Source organism: Dipodomys merriami, unplaced genomic scaffold (assembly GCF_024711535.1).
Source record: "Dipodomys merriami isolate MVZ:Mamm:240054 unplaced genomic scaffold, mDipMer1.0.p SCAF_5, whole genome shotgun sequence".
In the NCBI taxonomy this organism is placed as follows: Eukaryota; Metazoa; Chordata; class Mammalia; order Rodentia; family Heteromyidae; genus Dipodomys; species Dipodomys merriami.
In genome coordinates this window covers 18,461,637-18,478,290 of record NW_027206068.1, presented here as the reverse complement: position 1 = coordinate 18,478,290, position 16,654 = coordinate 18,461,637, and the positions used below count along the sequence as shown (strand labels likewise).

The window sequence follows — 16,654 nt, the reverse complement described above, 5'->3', positions numbered from 1 at the left end:
AAACAGGGATGCTCTGCAGATGAATGAACAGGTCAGATCTTTTAAAAATAAACATTGAGTAACGTGAAAAACAACAACTCTAACATCCTTCTACACAGAGCCAGCACTCTGGGGAGATGGGCAGGGCGGCCAGAGGCCAGGATCCCCGCCGGTCAGGGACCTGGATGGGAGATCGGTGGGCCCAGATATCCAGAGCACGGGGCGGCAGGGGCCAGGCAAGGACACCAGACAATGGGCGTTAGGACACTGTGCATTTACAAGACCAACTACAGAGCAGGCAGCAGCCACGCATGTGTGTCAGGCTGCTCATTCTGGAATGAGGACGGTGGCCTATCCTTCTGTGGCTGTTGGACTCCGAGAGGGGCTACTTTGTGGAGAGGAGGAGGGCCACGAGGAGACCATAGAAGTTGAGCACATCTGCGAAGATGAGAATCAGGATCACGCCCCCTGAGCAGCCGGGACTGCTGGGCAGCGCCCCTCACGCCAGCGTCCACATGCCAATGGCAAAGCCCGCTGCCAGGTCACTCAGGCCCATACCCAGCTGCACGGAACTCCTGTAAAGGGTGATGCCATCATGCAGGGACTTGGCGATGAGGGCTGCCATTACCAGGCCGTAATGCGCGACGAAGTCAGCCATGATTGCCGGAATGATGGATGTCATGACCAAGGTCCGGCTGAATGACCAGCACGGCGGAGGCGCCAGTGCCACGCTTGGCTGGACCACAGGCAGCACCCGGGACGCTGAAGGTCATGGTGCATAAGGCACCCATGATGCTGAAAGACGAAATGTACCAACCAGGGTTGTGCTCAGCCTGGACTCATCTGTGTGAGGGCAGGGCCGAGCCGGGCAGACCTTGGCAGGGCAGGTATCAAGGGGAAATGGCGCAGAAGCCGCAGCTGTGAAGGCAAAAGCAACCGCTCATGTAGCTTTTTGTCTCTAATCCCATTGGATTCCTTTGTGTCTCTTTTGATTTCAGGAAACTGCTTGCCTGTGTTGTCTTCCAACTCAATGAACATTCTTATCATCTTATCTTTGAACTCAGTATTTGGAAGTTCCTTCACTCCAGTGTCATTCTGATTGGTGTGTGTTTGTTGTGGTGTGTATACGTGTGCATGCATGTGCATGTGTGTGTGTGTTCCAGTACTGGGGCTTGAACTCAGAGTCTGGATGCTGTCCCTGAGCTTTTTTTTGCTAGAAGCTAGTGCTCTGCCAGAACCAGAACCAGAACTCTACTTCAAGTTTTGGTGATTAATTGGAGATAATGGGTCTCAAAGACTTTCCTGTCTAAGCAGGTTTGGAACTCAGCCTCCCGAGTATGGAGAATTACAAGCATGAACCACCAGTGCCCAGTAATTAGATTCTTTACTGAGGTGTTAATGATATTTGGAGAAGATGTATTTCCTAGTTTTCATGTATTTCTCATATTTCTGTGCTGACATTTATTCATTTGAAACAGACACTGTATACTGGGCCTTTAGTTTTCTGAAGCTTTGCCTGTTGGTTAGTCTCTGTATTTTCATAATATTAAATACTGGCTTGGTTGATGTGTTTTCTTCTTCCCTCTTAATTGGAATTGAATCTATTAGATGTATCAGTTCGAACTCTGATATAATTTTTACAAACAGTAAGAAATGATGGTTAGTGGCATCTACAAAACTAATCCTATTATATTTCCAGAGGTCTAGAGTATTGGTAGGGTACGGTGTGGAGGTTATAAAGGTAAGAATACAAGGAACACATATGAGAATTTAGCTATTGAGGGATGGGAAAGAGACAAGATACAATGTGTAAACCATGGGGGGAAAGGAAGTGGAATAGAAGAAAGCAAGTACCTGATACCAATGTGTGTGTGCATTTATAATTTAGAAGTTGCATGTGTGGAGGGGAGGGGCGTAAATAACCAAGTGTTGCAGAGAGGCAGTAAAGAGTAAAACTCAGATGTCCATAAAAATAAAAGCAAAAGCAAAAGCAGGCACAACATGAGCTTATTATAGTTCATATTTCAACATTTTTCCTATGTGCTAACTTATTTAAGTACATAGTATTACCTCATCGACCATCTATCCTCTATCCATCCATCCTCAGGGTCTACTGTTTGCCAGGCAGGTGCTCTGCCACTTGAGTGATATCCCCAGCCTTACAACATATATTTTTAAATGAATGATCTTTGGCTTATTCTATTCTTTCTCTTACTGTGCCTTCCTTAATATGATGACTCCTGAATTATCAAAGATAAGATGAGATTCCTGCTGTTAGTGGTACTCTGCCCACATGTGGCATGACTCTTGCTGGCACCAGTTCCTGCTGGAATTACAGGATGCACCTGTGCAGTAGCCCCACAAAGAACTAGGTGCACAGCATTAAGCTATAGTGGGCCCTCTACAGAGTTGGGCAAAGGAGCCACAATGTTAGTCCACTGTAAAGCTGGACACTTAGGGCTACACTTAATAGGTCTGCTGGGAACCTGGACAATTGAGTCTGCACTCATACAGGTCTACAGGGCATCTGTTACTCAGGGCTCTGGTCTTCTGTGTCCTGTGGGGAGACTGGCTTCCTGGCTGGGTCTCAGTGAGTTTGCTGAAGAGCTGGACATACAAGGCTGAACTCACGTGAATCCACTGGGTATCTGGGTGGTCCAGGCCATAGTCTCCAGCATCTCCCCCTCCCCACCCTCGAGGAAGCTCCTGGGCCCTCCATGGGGCTGAATACATGGGGCTATACTCACTTGTGTCTACCTGTAAGCTGATGCTTACTATCCTGGATCTGCAATGGGGCTGGACCCTTGGGGCTGTACTCAGCTATAATGTTAATGTTTTGTTGTTGTTGTTGTTGTTGTTTTGCACTAGTTTCTATTGCTGCTGCACTTTTTTGGGTCTCTTTCTTAGGCTATTTTAACCAGCCTTACTTTTAAACCTGTTTGGATTGGTTGTGCTAGCTGTCAGCAAATTGTGGCCAGGCATTGGTGGTTCATGCCTCTCATCCTAGCTACTCAGGAGACTGAGATCTGAGACTCATGTTTCAAAACCAGCCTGGACAGAAATGTCTATGAAACTCTTATCTCTGTTTAACTACCAAAAGAGCTAGAAGTGGAGCTGCTGCATCTCAAGTGTTAGAGAGAAGAGAGAGAGAGAGAGAGAGAGAGAGAGAGAGAGAGAGAGAGAGAGAGAGAGAGAGAGAGAGAGAGAGAGAGAGAGAGAGAGAGAGAGAGAGAGAGAACTCAAGTTGTATAATTTGCTAACTTCTAAAATCTTTGTGTTCTGGATGTTGGTCCTCCCATGTAGTCAGAAATAAGAAGTGGCCTTTTGGATGGAGTTGCACAAGTGTCAAAAAAATGGCAGGTTGATACTGGATGCTCACCTCTCCGTGCAAATAGTTGAAATTTATTCTTACATATACTTGCAGCATCAGCCCTCTTCCTGGCACATGGTGGACTTGAACTAATGGAGAACTATCTGCATTTTATATGGTCTTCTGTGAGTAGATGTGGGTAGGAGCTTCCTGGTTGGGGATGGGGAGGAGGGGAGCTGAACAGAAGCCAGGTCTAAGATGTTCTTGGGTAAAACCATTTTCATGGATGAGGAACACTCAGTCCCTCACACAAGCCTTGGAAGAGATGCACAAATTCTTAGACTCTTATACGATTTCCTTCTAGTGAGTGAACCTCCATGGGTTTGAGTTCTGTTCAGCATTTACTTTGGGTGAACTGGAAGTTTTTGGGTGCCTATTAACTTACACAGGATAGATGATTTATAGTTTCCTTTTCTTCTATTGCTATTTCTTAGTCTTTTACTTTTCTGTGTTAACAGTAATACTGTAAAAATAATGTATTTTCTGTTATCCAAAGATAGCATTCTGCTTGGAGGTCAGAAGCAGGAGAACCAGGCCATTTCTAATTGGTACATTGGACAGTTACAATTCAAATTCCATTTTAAATTGCAATTCTCCCTCCCTCCACCTCCCCCTCTCTCTCTCACTGTCTCTCTCTCACACACACACACTCTCTCACTGTCTCTTCTCTCTGCCAATACTGGAGTTTGAACTCAGGACCTTTCACTCTTTCTTGGCTTTTCTTACTAAATGCTGGTACTCTATGACTTGAACCACACCTCCACTTCAGCTTTTGGCTGGTTAATTAGAGATGAGTCTCTTGGATTTATCAGCCTAGACTGGCTTTGAAGCACAATGCTCACATTTCAACCTCCTTAGGATCTAGGATTATAGGTATGAGCCTTCAGTGCCCAGCTCTTCTCTTTCTGAACCACTGCTGATAAGAGAAGGAGCATTTTGATAGCACTACACAGTGGAAGAACCAAACTTCTTCTCTGTACATTTATGTACTATAATGACCAGACCATGGTTTTATTCTGACAATCCAATCTTTTGCATGAGCTTAAAGGTCTCCTTATTTTACTTTGTGCATAGCTGTTTGCCATATCCACTTGCTTCTTCAAGCAGCACGCTGCAAAAATTGCATCTGAGCAAGGTTTTAAGTTGCTCATATGAAATTGACTGAGGAAGGAGTGAATGTCACCCATATGAAAGACAGCATGGACGTGAGAGCCAAGTCATCCATGCAAAGAAAGGGACCATATTGCAATGCAGTAAGTCAGCATGTTGGGAGATCAACCCTATTGAGGTGAGGGGGGTTAGTAGGACAAACTCTGATACAGTGTTCGAGTTCAAGCTAAGTGAGGAAAACATCTGTATGGAAAGAGGGCAGCCCAGTGGGCAGTGTGGGAACCACAGACTGGTGACAATTCTAATGTAAGTATGACCTCACTGAATCGTAGCTTCCTTTAATCTTTGTTCTGTCTCTGTGATTCTACCTGTGGTAATCCACATGTTGCATTCTTGGCACTCTGTGTCAAGTTCAGTTCATTTCTCCTTCTTTTTCCCAGTGTCAGGTGCAAACTAAAGTAACCATGAGAAGTTCCAACCCACAACTACTCACAGAGAAACAAAGGGCTATGATAACTCTCCATGAAAGGGCTGGTTCAAGTTTCATCTGTTAAAGGAGAACCTGCCCCAATTTCTAGAGAATGTTTCCATGATTTAAAAAAGGTCTCAAATATACTTTCATTTGTAGGCACAAACTAGAGCTTTGTTATCTGTTTCCCTATATCCTTTAGAGGAGAGTGGACCCAACCCAATGGGACTGTGTTGACCACTGAGCAGCATTAGCAGGATCCATGCTAAGGGTATGAAAAGGGACAGCTACCTTTTGTGCTCACATCTTCTCTGTACTCTAGGTAGTTTGTGATAGGCTGACTATCTAAGCTCCAAAAGTTTTATGTTGAAATTCTATCCCTTGATATGATGTTTTAGAAAGTAGGATCTTAGGAGATAATTGGGACATGAAAATGGAGCCTTGGTGAACAGGAATACTGTTCACCTGTAAGAAGAGGCATAAAGTGGAATGCTGGTCACTGATGCTTGAAATCCAAGCTACACAGGTGACTTTGAGCTGAGAATCATGGTTTGAAGCAAGCCTGGGCAGGAAAATCTATGAAATGTTTTATCTCCAATTAACCACCAAAATGTAGGAAGTGGAGGTATAATACAAGTATTAGAGTGCCAGCCCTGAGTAAAATAAGCTAAGGGACAGTGCCCAGACCTCCTGAGTTCAAGCTCTATTACCTCACCTAAATAAAGAAAAAGGAAGATGAGAAAAGACAGAAGGGAACTCTTCTCTTTATCACATCAGGATATAGCACAAAAGGTATCCATCTACAACCCAACAGAGGCCCTTCACCAGAACACGACCATGCTGCTACCTTGTTGTGCATCTAGCTTTCTCAACTGCAGGAAATATGTTTTTACAATACATGAGACAGACACCATGTGTGTGGCATTGCATCATAACAAGCCAAGCTAAGCTAACATTCTGAAGTCATTGCAAAAAAGTACTCAATATTGAGACAAAGTCCCCAGGTTCTGTTGTCAAGTAGAAAGGGCATCGGCAGTATTCTCTCCTTTTTCAGACACTAAAAATAAAGAAATCAGATGTCAACGCTTTATTGGAGATAGAATGGAATATAAAAGCAGCATCTTCCCACTGCTATGGAGTGGACTATAGGGAAGTGAAAGGAAGGGTGTCATTTCTGGAGTGGAATGAGCAGTGACTGGGTTGGGGAAATCATCTTTTTCTGGTGACCAGCATTTTACCAGTTCTCCTCCCAGTCTGAAACCCCTGAAAGCGTCATTATACCAAACCACCCCTCCCTCCCCATCCCTCCGAAAAGGGAATCTTGATTGCTACCCTCTGTAGCCATACCACTCTCCTTGCCAAAGATGAAATTGGGAGTCTGCTTCTGATGGAGTTCTGGTCAAGGATATGTGAGTCAAAGTATCTAGGAAAATGGTCTGAAGTGTTTCATCCAATGGCAATGCAGTATAGTCCTTTTTCCTGTCAATACTCAGGAAAGTATGTAGAATTTAGAACAATAGCCATGTAATGATATAAAAAGGTGACCTGAAAACAAAGCATTTACTTAGAGAAGTGTAAGTTTTAAAACACATAGAAATTTACAGTTCTGATCCTGATGGTATGGAACTTGGACTGCTCTTCTTTATGAACTTATTAATGAAAGCATAATGCTTTGTTATCATTTAAACAAGTAAGTCTTGGTGTCCTGAAATTACAATGCAAAGCTTCCTAACAACCATCTGGTAAGCCCTTTGCTTCAAAATTAGCATATAGCAAAGCTGATAAGACTGTGACTTTCTCTGTTCATGTTGAATCAGAAGGACTTATATTCTGAGTCATTAGAAGCAAAGATGAGAATCATTTGCAGATAAACAATGTAGGATTGAGCACTTAGACGCTTCCCTTTTATGGGGAGAAAATCAGAGCCAGATGTTAAGATTTCCTTTGGAAATCTCTTCCCCTTTTATGTAGTACTCAAGTCAAAAACCTCAGGATTAATACAACAATTAAAGGAAGTTTCTTAAATATTCATAATTAATACAAAGCATGAACTTGTTATGCTACCACAGCTATGAAGCTTAAGTATGGTTAAGTAACAAAATGAAGTAGACAAAAAATAGTACCAATAGTAGTGGAGTATGTCTATAATCACAGCTACTTGGGAAGACTAAAGAATCATGGTTGAGGGGCTGGCAAAGTGGCTTGGTGGAAGAGTGCTTACCTAGCATGCATGAAACCCTGGGTTCGATTCCTCAGTACCACATAAACAGAAAAGGCCAGAAGTAATGGTGTGGCTCAAGTGGTAGAGTGCTAGCCTTGGGCAAACAAAGCCCAGGGACAGTGCCCAGGCACTGAGATCAAGCCCAGCCATGGCAAAAAAAAAAAAAGAATCACTATTTGAGGCAAGTTAGCAAGACTTCATCTCAACAAATAAGCTGGGCTTGGTGACACACATGAGTCATAAAAGCTATATGAGAGGCATAGATAAGAGAATATTATTCTAAATCCAGTCCAGGCAAAAAAAATGCAAGAATCTATCCAAAAATACTAAAGCCAAAAAGGAGTAGAATCACAGCTTACATGATAGAGTACCTGCCTAGGAAATGTGTTCAAACACTAGTGATGCAAAACAAACAAACAAAAACAAATTAATAAAAGATTCATTGTACATGATGTCACATCGCCTCAGGAAACTCAGGCAGGAAGATCACAAGTTTGAGGCCAAGGTGGGATAGATAATGAGAAACCCGTTTCAACAAAACAAAACACAACAGAAAAGTTCATTAAAATAAAAATATGAGAAAAAAATAAAGCAGAAGGGTTAAAAAAATGTATAGTGGAAGGGTAAGAAAAATCTATGCTAGGAAGGCTAGAATTTCTTAGCAAAGAAGCTGTCAGGTTTACCAAATGCAATGAAGATCTTATTATGTTTCTTGTCAAGAGACTTCAGACTTACAATGCCTAGACTGCTACAGACAACAGACAAAGATCATGAACTTCTCTTAAAGTATAGTATAATTTTGATAGTGGAAATCATTTTCACAATGGGCTGCACAAAGATGTGTACTATGAAAGTATACATGTAACATTTTGAGTCATTAACTTGTAAATTGCAAAGATCGGAAATAAGGGATTTCCTTCATCCAAAGGATATCTTAGTTACTTAACTGATGATACAAAGTATAACCAAAGTCAACAAAAGGAAACAGAAAAGGAATGTATGTAATTATGCCAAAGACAGGATGCATGCATTTTTCACCACCTAATAACACAATGGGTAGATGGATTAGTTAATTATACAATCTGACTTAGAAAATACAGAAGAGATTACTTAAAATAATGCCACTGAAAGGGCTTAGTTGACTTCCTTTGGATGAATGGCATTCACACATTGGTGACAGTATTTTTTAACGTTTCTGAGCAAAAGTAGGAATGCAGTAGTGTTTAGACCACCTACATCTAACCTTCATTAAATTGCACAACACATTCCTTTCAGAAAATGCTCTTTTTTAATAACATTCATTCCAGTTCCTGATAGAAACTGGAAACAGGGCTATGGCATTTAATTAATTCGCAAGATGCAGCTGTACCTCAAGCCGTTGGCAGCTGGCCAACCATTTTACTGTCAATTTTTTAAGAGTAATAAAACATTTACACCAGAAATAATTTCAATTTCCCTATTAGTTCTTAATTTAGTGAGAGAAGCCAACAAATGCAAGCTCTGAGCAAGTATTCCAGAAAAAAAGAAGGATCAGGACAGGATGTAAACTCAAGAAGTGACATGCCAAAGTTCCAATATCATATTATGAGATATGCTCCCGAGATAACATTACCACATGACTTGACTCTGTCAGGCTTTTTTTTCATATAGAGTAGAAAAATCTAAAGCATACCAGGTTAAACAAAAAGGCAAACATATTACTTATATTAATAAATTATAATAAAAGCAAATGTGGAGTGAACTAAGTCCAAGAGCTCAAATAACAGTAGATGTGTTCTCTTGATCTAGATGATTAATTTGGTGGTGTTCTACTATTGGTCCATCATGTAGAAAGAAACATGGCTGACAGCCTCAGCAGTTAGACTCACATAGAGAGAGCTTCATGAAAAGACTCTACTGAAGGGTTCTGACTGGTTTGACTTGAATGACCAATATCTATAGCTAGACTTGTTACACGTCTGTTAGGTTTAGGTTCTCACCTTTAAACCAAAGATGATGGCCAGAGAGAGGGCTATGTAGACTCTTTCCTTACTCTAACAAGCCCCTCATTATATGGATCACATCAAAAAGTAAGTTCTCAATAACAACAGAGAAGTCCAAGAAGTACAGAAACTGTCTGTACAAAATTGTCAGGAGATCTGATAAGGGCCCACCATTCAGAGCATATAAAGAATTCCACACCTAAATGACAGCCTAATTAAACAACAAAGGTCTTGAGTAGACGTTTCTCCAGAAAGTCCTAATACATGACCAAGAAGCATATGAAAAGAGAGTCACTCAAACCATAATGTGTGTTGGTGAGAAGGGAGAAAATGGAAGCCCATATTCATGTTTGGTGAGAATATTTGTAGCCCTTGTAGAAAATAATTTGGGAGACCCCACAAAAAGTTAGAATTAGCATGTGACTCCAAAATTCTATTTTTAGTTATATGTCTAAAAGAATTGAAGACAGGTATTCAACAACTTATAAGCAAATGTCCTTAACAGGACTATCATAATATGTAGAAAGTGGAAAGGATCCAAATGTCCATTAAAAAAATGAATAGATTAACAAAAAGTAGTATATCCATTTAATGGACTATTATTCAGTCATAAAAGGAAAGAAGCACATATGGATGAAGCTCAAAACGATTGCCAGGTGAAAGAAGCTAGACACAAAAGGTACATATTTTATTATCCCTTTTATATAAAATTTCAGAATAGATAAATCGACAGAGAGACAAAAAGCAGAGTTATGGTTTCGGAGACTAGACTGCATAACATGTATGGATCTACTTTGGAATTACCAAAATAATTTTAAACTAAACAAGTTCACTGTTCATGCACTAAAAGACTCTGAATGATACTCTTGAAAATGGTTAATTTTATGTTATATTAATTTCATCTGCATAAAAATAATAGTTAAACTTCATCAGGGTATACACTTTAAGACCTCCCCCTCTGCCAAACAGAAAAACTTTAGACCCTTAAAACATATTAGTGCTTCAAGTATAAATACTAATTGATAGGGAATATTCTAATGTCTTAATTGAATTTATGTATCTTTTGAATTTTTCTTGTTTATAATATTGAAGTATGACTTGCTTTATATTATATATGCTTTCATTTTAGAAGAAATGTATTTCATATGGTATAATTATTAAATTAGATACTACTAATTTCAATTCTAGCAAAGGCATCCAAGTAGTATTGGTCCCACTGAATAAGACTAAGGTAACTATTAATGATTCTTATCCCAACACCCATCCCCCCCCCATTGACAGCTTCCCTGTAATGTTTTACTTTCATCTCTTTTATTTTCATGCCTTCTTCCCTTGCTACTTGCTTCATTAGCTATTGTTTCAATGAATGAAGTTCTGAGCTGGTGGCTAACATCTGTAATCCTAGCTACTCAGGAAGCTGAGCTACTCAGGATTGAGGCTTGAGGCCAACTGGAAGAGAAAAGTCCAAGATATTCCATCTCCAAATAACTATCAAAAAGCCATCCTGTAGGTGTAGCTGAAGTGGTAAAGTACCGCCTGAACAAGGAAGGAAACTGAGAAAATATGAAGTTCTGGGTTCAAACCCAGGTACTGGCAAAAGAAAGGGAGAGAGAGAGAGCGGAAGGGAAGGAGGCAAAGGAAGAGGGTGGAAGAGAGAGGAGAGAGGAGAGAAGAAAAGGAATGGAAGAAAAGAGAAGAAATGAAAAGGAAAGAAGAAAGAAGAAGGGGGAATGGGGAAGGGAATGGGGAAGAGAAAAGGGGAAGGGAGAAGGGGGAAAGGAAGGGGAAAGGGAGGGGAAGGGAAAGGGAAGGGAAAAGGGAAGGGAAGGGAAGGGAAGGGAAGGGAAGGGAAGGGAAGTGATTCTTCACCAAACTAGCAAAAGTACTAGGGAGAGATTAAGAGGCAACAGTGAGAAAAGTAGATTCCCAAGGTGATGAAAATCAGGAATTCTAAGCCTGCAAGCCTTGAGCTCAAAAACTCCAATTCTCTCTGTGTTGGCTTTCTACCAGCTCCTTATGGACTGGAAACCCGGCCTGGTAGCAATTAGTTTGTACCATAGTTTGTTTTAATTGTGTCCTCTCCACCCTCTTTGTAAGGTAGAGACCCCACCCTCGTGATAGGCTGAATGTGGGACACCCTCACTCACAGTTGGTCAATCATTTTACACCTGTAGCTCACAGGACCAAGGCTGTGCTCTGGAGCAGAGTGAACCACCAGGGCCTGCAGAGAGAATAAGCAGGGGTGTAGGAGGCAGTCTTTTTTTTTGGGGGGGGAGGGTCTGGTCGTGGGCCTGAACTCTGGGCCTGGGCTGTCCCTCAGCTCTTCAGCTCAAGGCTAGCGCTCTACCAATTGAGCCACAGCGCCACTTCTGGGTTTTTTCTTTTTGCTTATGTGGTGCTGAGGAATGGAACCCAGGGCCTCATGCATGCAAGGCAAGCGCTCTACCACTGAGCCACCTTCCCAGCCCTATGGAGGCAGTCTTTGTAGTATGAAGAGCAAGGAACCTCCTGGTTCCTACCATAGAGTGTAATTCAAATGTTTGACTAGGTAAGCTGGAACTCATTCCTGCTATTTAGAGATAAGCAGTAACTAAATTTGGTCTGTCAAATGGACTTGAGGAGTAGAAGAGGGAAGGGAACTTGCAGTTAGATCATGGAAAACCCTCTCCATTTCTCATATCAAGGCAGTATCCACAATTTTAGGTCTTATACTTCAGTTTCATCTACAAAGAATGGATGTTACCTTTTTTCTTAGTTGCAGCAACTTGAAAAACACAAGGAGAATTGTTCTACTTGATTGGTCTCAGGTCACATGCTGCCTTTAATCTTTTTTTAATACGTTTTTTTTAAATTGTAAAAATACTGTACAGAGGAGTTACAGTTACATGAGCAAGGTCATGAGTACCTTTCCTATCAAGCATTGATACCTGCTCCTTTGTTTTTCCCCTACCCTCCCTTCCTACCCACTTCCACAACTATACTCCCCCCGCTCTCCGCTCCCTCCCCACACCTAAATTGTAAAGTTCTTTTTTCAGCATACTGTTTTGTACAGCTCATTGTTATAATGGGTCAACCTGTATCCTTATTTAAGCATTTTGTTTTTTCACTTCCCCTCCCCAAGCTAGAGAAGTGTATATACAAGATGCAGGGCACTGGCATCAAATACAGTGAAAACAGGGGTTATACCATGTGGAAGGACCATATAAAGAAAGAAAAAAAAATCACGTGCTACGTTATAAATACGTTAGGAACAATAGCAAGAAAAAAACCCACTTGTGTCCCAACCTTGGGGTTCATTTCATTTAAAATCATTTTATCTGGTTATATGTATACAGCTTTTGACCATTTCTGCTTGACTCAGTCACCTACTAGTTATTTCAAATATGGACCATAGGACCTATGTTTCTTTGGGCCTGGCTTACTTCACTTAGTATAATTTTTTCCAAGTCTTTCCATTTCCTAACAAATGGATGGAGGCATAGAATTTCATTGAATATGCATACCACATTCTTGATCCATTCATCTACTGAGGGGCATCTGGGTTGGTTCCATATCTTAGCAACGGTAAATAATGCTGCAATAAACATAGTTGTGCTGGTAGATTTAGTGTGGTCTTGTTTGGGATCATTTGGGCAAATGCCCAAAAGTGGGATTGCTGGTCATAGGGGAGCTCTATGTGGAGTTCTTTTGAGGAACCTCCCTACTACTTTCCAAAGTGGTTGAACAAGTTTACACTCCCACCAACAATGCAGTATATTCCCTCCAGCATCTGTTGTTATTATATTTCTTGATTAAAGCCATTCTAACTGGGGTGAGGTGGTATCTCAATGTTGTTTTGATTTGCATTTCTTTTATGGCTAGAGAGGTTGAGCATTTCTTCATAGGTCTATTGGCCATTCTCTCCTCTTCAGAGAAGTTTCTCTTTAACTCTTTAGCCCACTTATTAATGGGGCAGTTGTTTCTTTGAGGATTTGTTGGGGGATTTAATTTTTTGAGTTCCAAGTATATTTTAGATATGAGACCCTCATCCATTGGCTCGTGAAGATCTTCTCTCAATCCATGGGCTTTCTATTGATCTTGCTAGCTATATCCTTTGCCATGCAGAAGCTCTGCAGTTTCATGCAATCCCATTCGTCCAACCTTTCTTTGATTTGTTGTGTTTCTGGGTCTTTATTGAGAAAATATCAGCCCGTGCCTAGGAGACCAGGGTTTCTCCTATTCCTTCCTGTAATGTTTTCAGAGTGTCTGCTTTGACTTGGAGGTCTTTTATCCATTTTGAGTTAATTCTGGTGCAGGGTGATATATAAGGATCTAGCTTTAGTTTTCTACAGGTGATTAACCAATTTTGCCAGCACCATTTATTGAAGAGGCTGTCTTTCTTCCATTCTATATTTTTAGCTTTCTTATCGAAGATTAGGTGGCTGTAGGTCTGTGGGTATATTTCTGGGTTTTCAATTCTATTCCATTGGTCCTCAGATTTGTTCTTGTGCCAGTACCAAGCTGTTTTGATTACTATGGCTTTGTAGTAGAGTTCAAAAGTTGGTATTGATATTCCTCCAGCACTGTTCTTTCTGTTGAGGATCTTTTTTTGCTATTTGGGGACTTTTATTGTTCCATATGAATTTTTGGATTGCTTCTTCTATTTCCTTGAAGACTGAGGTTGGAATATTAATAGGTATGGCATTGAATTTGTAGATAGCCTTGGGAAGTATTGCCATTTTCACAATGTTGATCCTTCCAATCCAGGAGCATGGGAGGTTTTGCCACTTTATAAGTTCTGTTTTGATTTCCTTTTTAAAGTTTTCATCATAGAGGTCCTTCGCTCCTTTGGTTAAGTTAATTCTTAGGTATTTTATTTTTTGTGGGGCTATTACGAATGGAGTTGCTTTCCTGATTTCAGCCACACTTTTCTCATTGTTGACATACAGAAAGCCATTGTTTTTTGAGGGTTAATTTTATACCCTGCTACTTTGCCAAAATTTCGAATCAGCTCGAGTAATTTGGGAGTGGAGTCCGTGGGATTCTTTAAATACAAGATCATATCATCTGCAAAGAGGGAGAGTTTTACTTCAGCTTTCCCTATTTGGATCCCCTTTATGTTTGCATCTTGTCTTATTGTAGCTAGGCATTCTAATACTAAATTGAAGAGAAGTGGAGAGAGTGGACATCCTTGTCTCATTCCTGAGTTTAGAGGAAATGGCTTTAGTTTTTCACCACTAAGTATAATGCTGGCAGTAGGTTTGTCATACACAGCCTTTATCGTATTGAGGGATGTTCCATGGATTCCTAGTTTTCCAGAACCTTCATCATAAAGGGTGTTGGATCTTGTCAAATGCTTTTTTTGCATCTATTGAGATAATCATGTGGTTCTTATTCTTCTCTTTTGATGTGATGAATTATATTAATTGATTTGCATATATTGAACCAGTTTTTCATCCCTGAAATGAATAGTTTGATCATAGTGTATGATTTTTTGGATGAGTTGTTGAAGTCGACTGGCCAAAATTTTGTTGAGAAGTTTTGCATCGATGTTCATCAAAGAATGGGTCTATATTTTTGTTTATTTGATGAGTCCTGGCCTGGTTTTGGGATGAGGGTTATGATGGCTTCATAGAAAGGGTTTGGCAGTGAACTTTCTCTTTCAATTTCATTGAAGAGTTAAAGGAGTATTGGTGTGAGTTCTGCTTTGAAGGCCTTGTAGAATTCAGCTGTAAATCCATCCAGTCCTGGGCTTTTCTTAGATGGGTGGTCTCATTGCTGTTTCTATTTCGATGCTTCATATGGGTCAGTTAAGTTGGTTTAACTCATCCTGGTTTAGTTTCGGCATGGCTTTATTTGCTAGGAAGTCATCCATTTCTTCCAGATTCTCAAACTTATTAGCATAAAAGTTTGAGAAGTATTCCCTTATAATGTTCTGAATCTTGGTTGTTTCTGTGGTGATGTTTCCATTCTCATGTCAGTTTATTTGGGTGTGTTCTTTTCTTTTTCTGATAAGATTTGCCAAGGGTCTGTCAATTTTATTAATTTTTTCTAAGAACCAACTCTGTTTTGTTGATTCTTTCTATGGTTTTTTGGATTCTAATTCATTTAATTCTGATTAAATTTTAATTATTTCTTTCTGTCTACTGGATTGAGGTTTAGCTTGCTGCTCTTTTTCAAGGAGGTTCAGATGTCTCATTAAATTGTTGGTTTCAGATCTCTCCAATTTGTTGATGTAGGAACTCAGAGCTATAAACTTGCCTCTGAGTACTGCCTTTGCTGTGTCCCAAAGGAGCTGGTAATTTGTTTTCATTTTTGTTGAATATCATGAACATTTGAATTTCCTTTCTAATCTCTTCCATGACCCACTGGTGATTCAACAGTGTGTTGTTCAGCCTCCATGTGTTACTGGGCTTTCTTTGGTGGCTATTGGTGTTGAATTTTAATTTTATTCCTTTGTGGTCTGAGAATGCATGGCATAACTTCAACATTTCTGAATTTGGAAAAGTTTGTTTTCTGACCTAAAATGTGGTCTACTTTGGAAAATGTTCTGTGTGCTGTTGAGAAAAACGTGTATTCTGCTGGGTGAAATATTCGGTAGATGTCTGTTAAATCTAGTTGATCTATATAGTTGTTTAGATCTCCGCTATCTCTGTTGAGTTTTTGCCTGGTTGATTTATCTACTGAGGAGAGTGGTATGTTAAAGTCCCCAACAATTAATGTCTTTGGATCTATGTGAGATTTGAGGGAAAGTAGTGTTTCTTGGATAAATTTGGGTGCTCCATTTTTTGGTGAACATTTAGAATTGTAATATCCTTCTGAAGGAGAAAGTTTACATTCCCACCAACAATGAAGTAGGGTTCCCTTCTGGCCACATCCCCTCCTGCATTTGTTGTTATCAGAGTTCTTGATTATACATTCTAACTGGGATGAGGTGGAATCTCAATGTTGTTTTGATTTGCATTTCTTTTATGGGTAGAGAAGATGAGCATTTCTTAATGTGTCTGTTGGCCATTCTTATTTCCTCTTCAGAGAAGTCTCTCTTTAAATTTCCTCTTCAGAGAAGTCTCTCTTTAAGTCTTTAGCCCAGTTATTAATTGGGCAGTTGTTTCTTTGAGGATTTGTTGTTGGGGAACTTAATTTTTGAGTTCTAAGTATATTTTAGATAGGGGCTGGGAAGGTGGCTCAGTGGTAGAGCGCTTGCCTTGCATGCATGAGGCCCTGGGTTCACTTCCTCAGCACCACATAAGCAAAAAAAGAAAAAAGCCAGAAGTGGCGCTGTGGCTCAATTGGTAGAGTGCTAGCCTTGAGCTGAAGAGCTGAGGGACAGCACCCATGCCCAGAGTTCAGGCCCCACGACCGGACCCAAAAAAAAAAAAAAAGTATGACTAGTGAAGATCTTCTCCCAATCTGGGGGCTTTCTACTGATCTTGCTACCTATGTCCTTTGCCATGCAGAAGCTCTGCAGTTTCATGAAATTCCATTTGTCCAACCTTTCTTTGATTTGTTGTGTTTCGGTGTCTCTATTAAGAAAATGTTGGCAT

General features: G+C 40.5%; 1 pseudogene; it reads right to left on the bottom strand.

Moving 5' to 3' along the window:
- Positions 1–364: 364 nt before the first annotated feature.
- LOC138809990 (V-type proton ATPase 16 kDa proteolipid subunit c-like) lies at positions 365–2,712 on the bottom strand (annotated as a pseudogene).
- Positions 2,713–16,654: the final 13,942 nt, after the last annotated feature.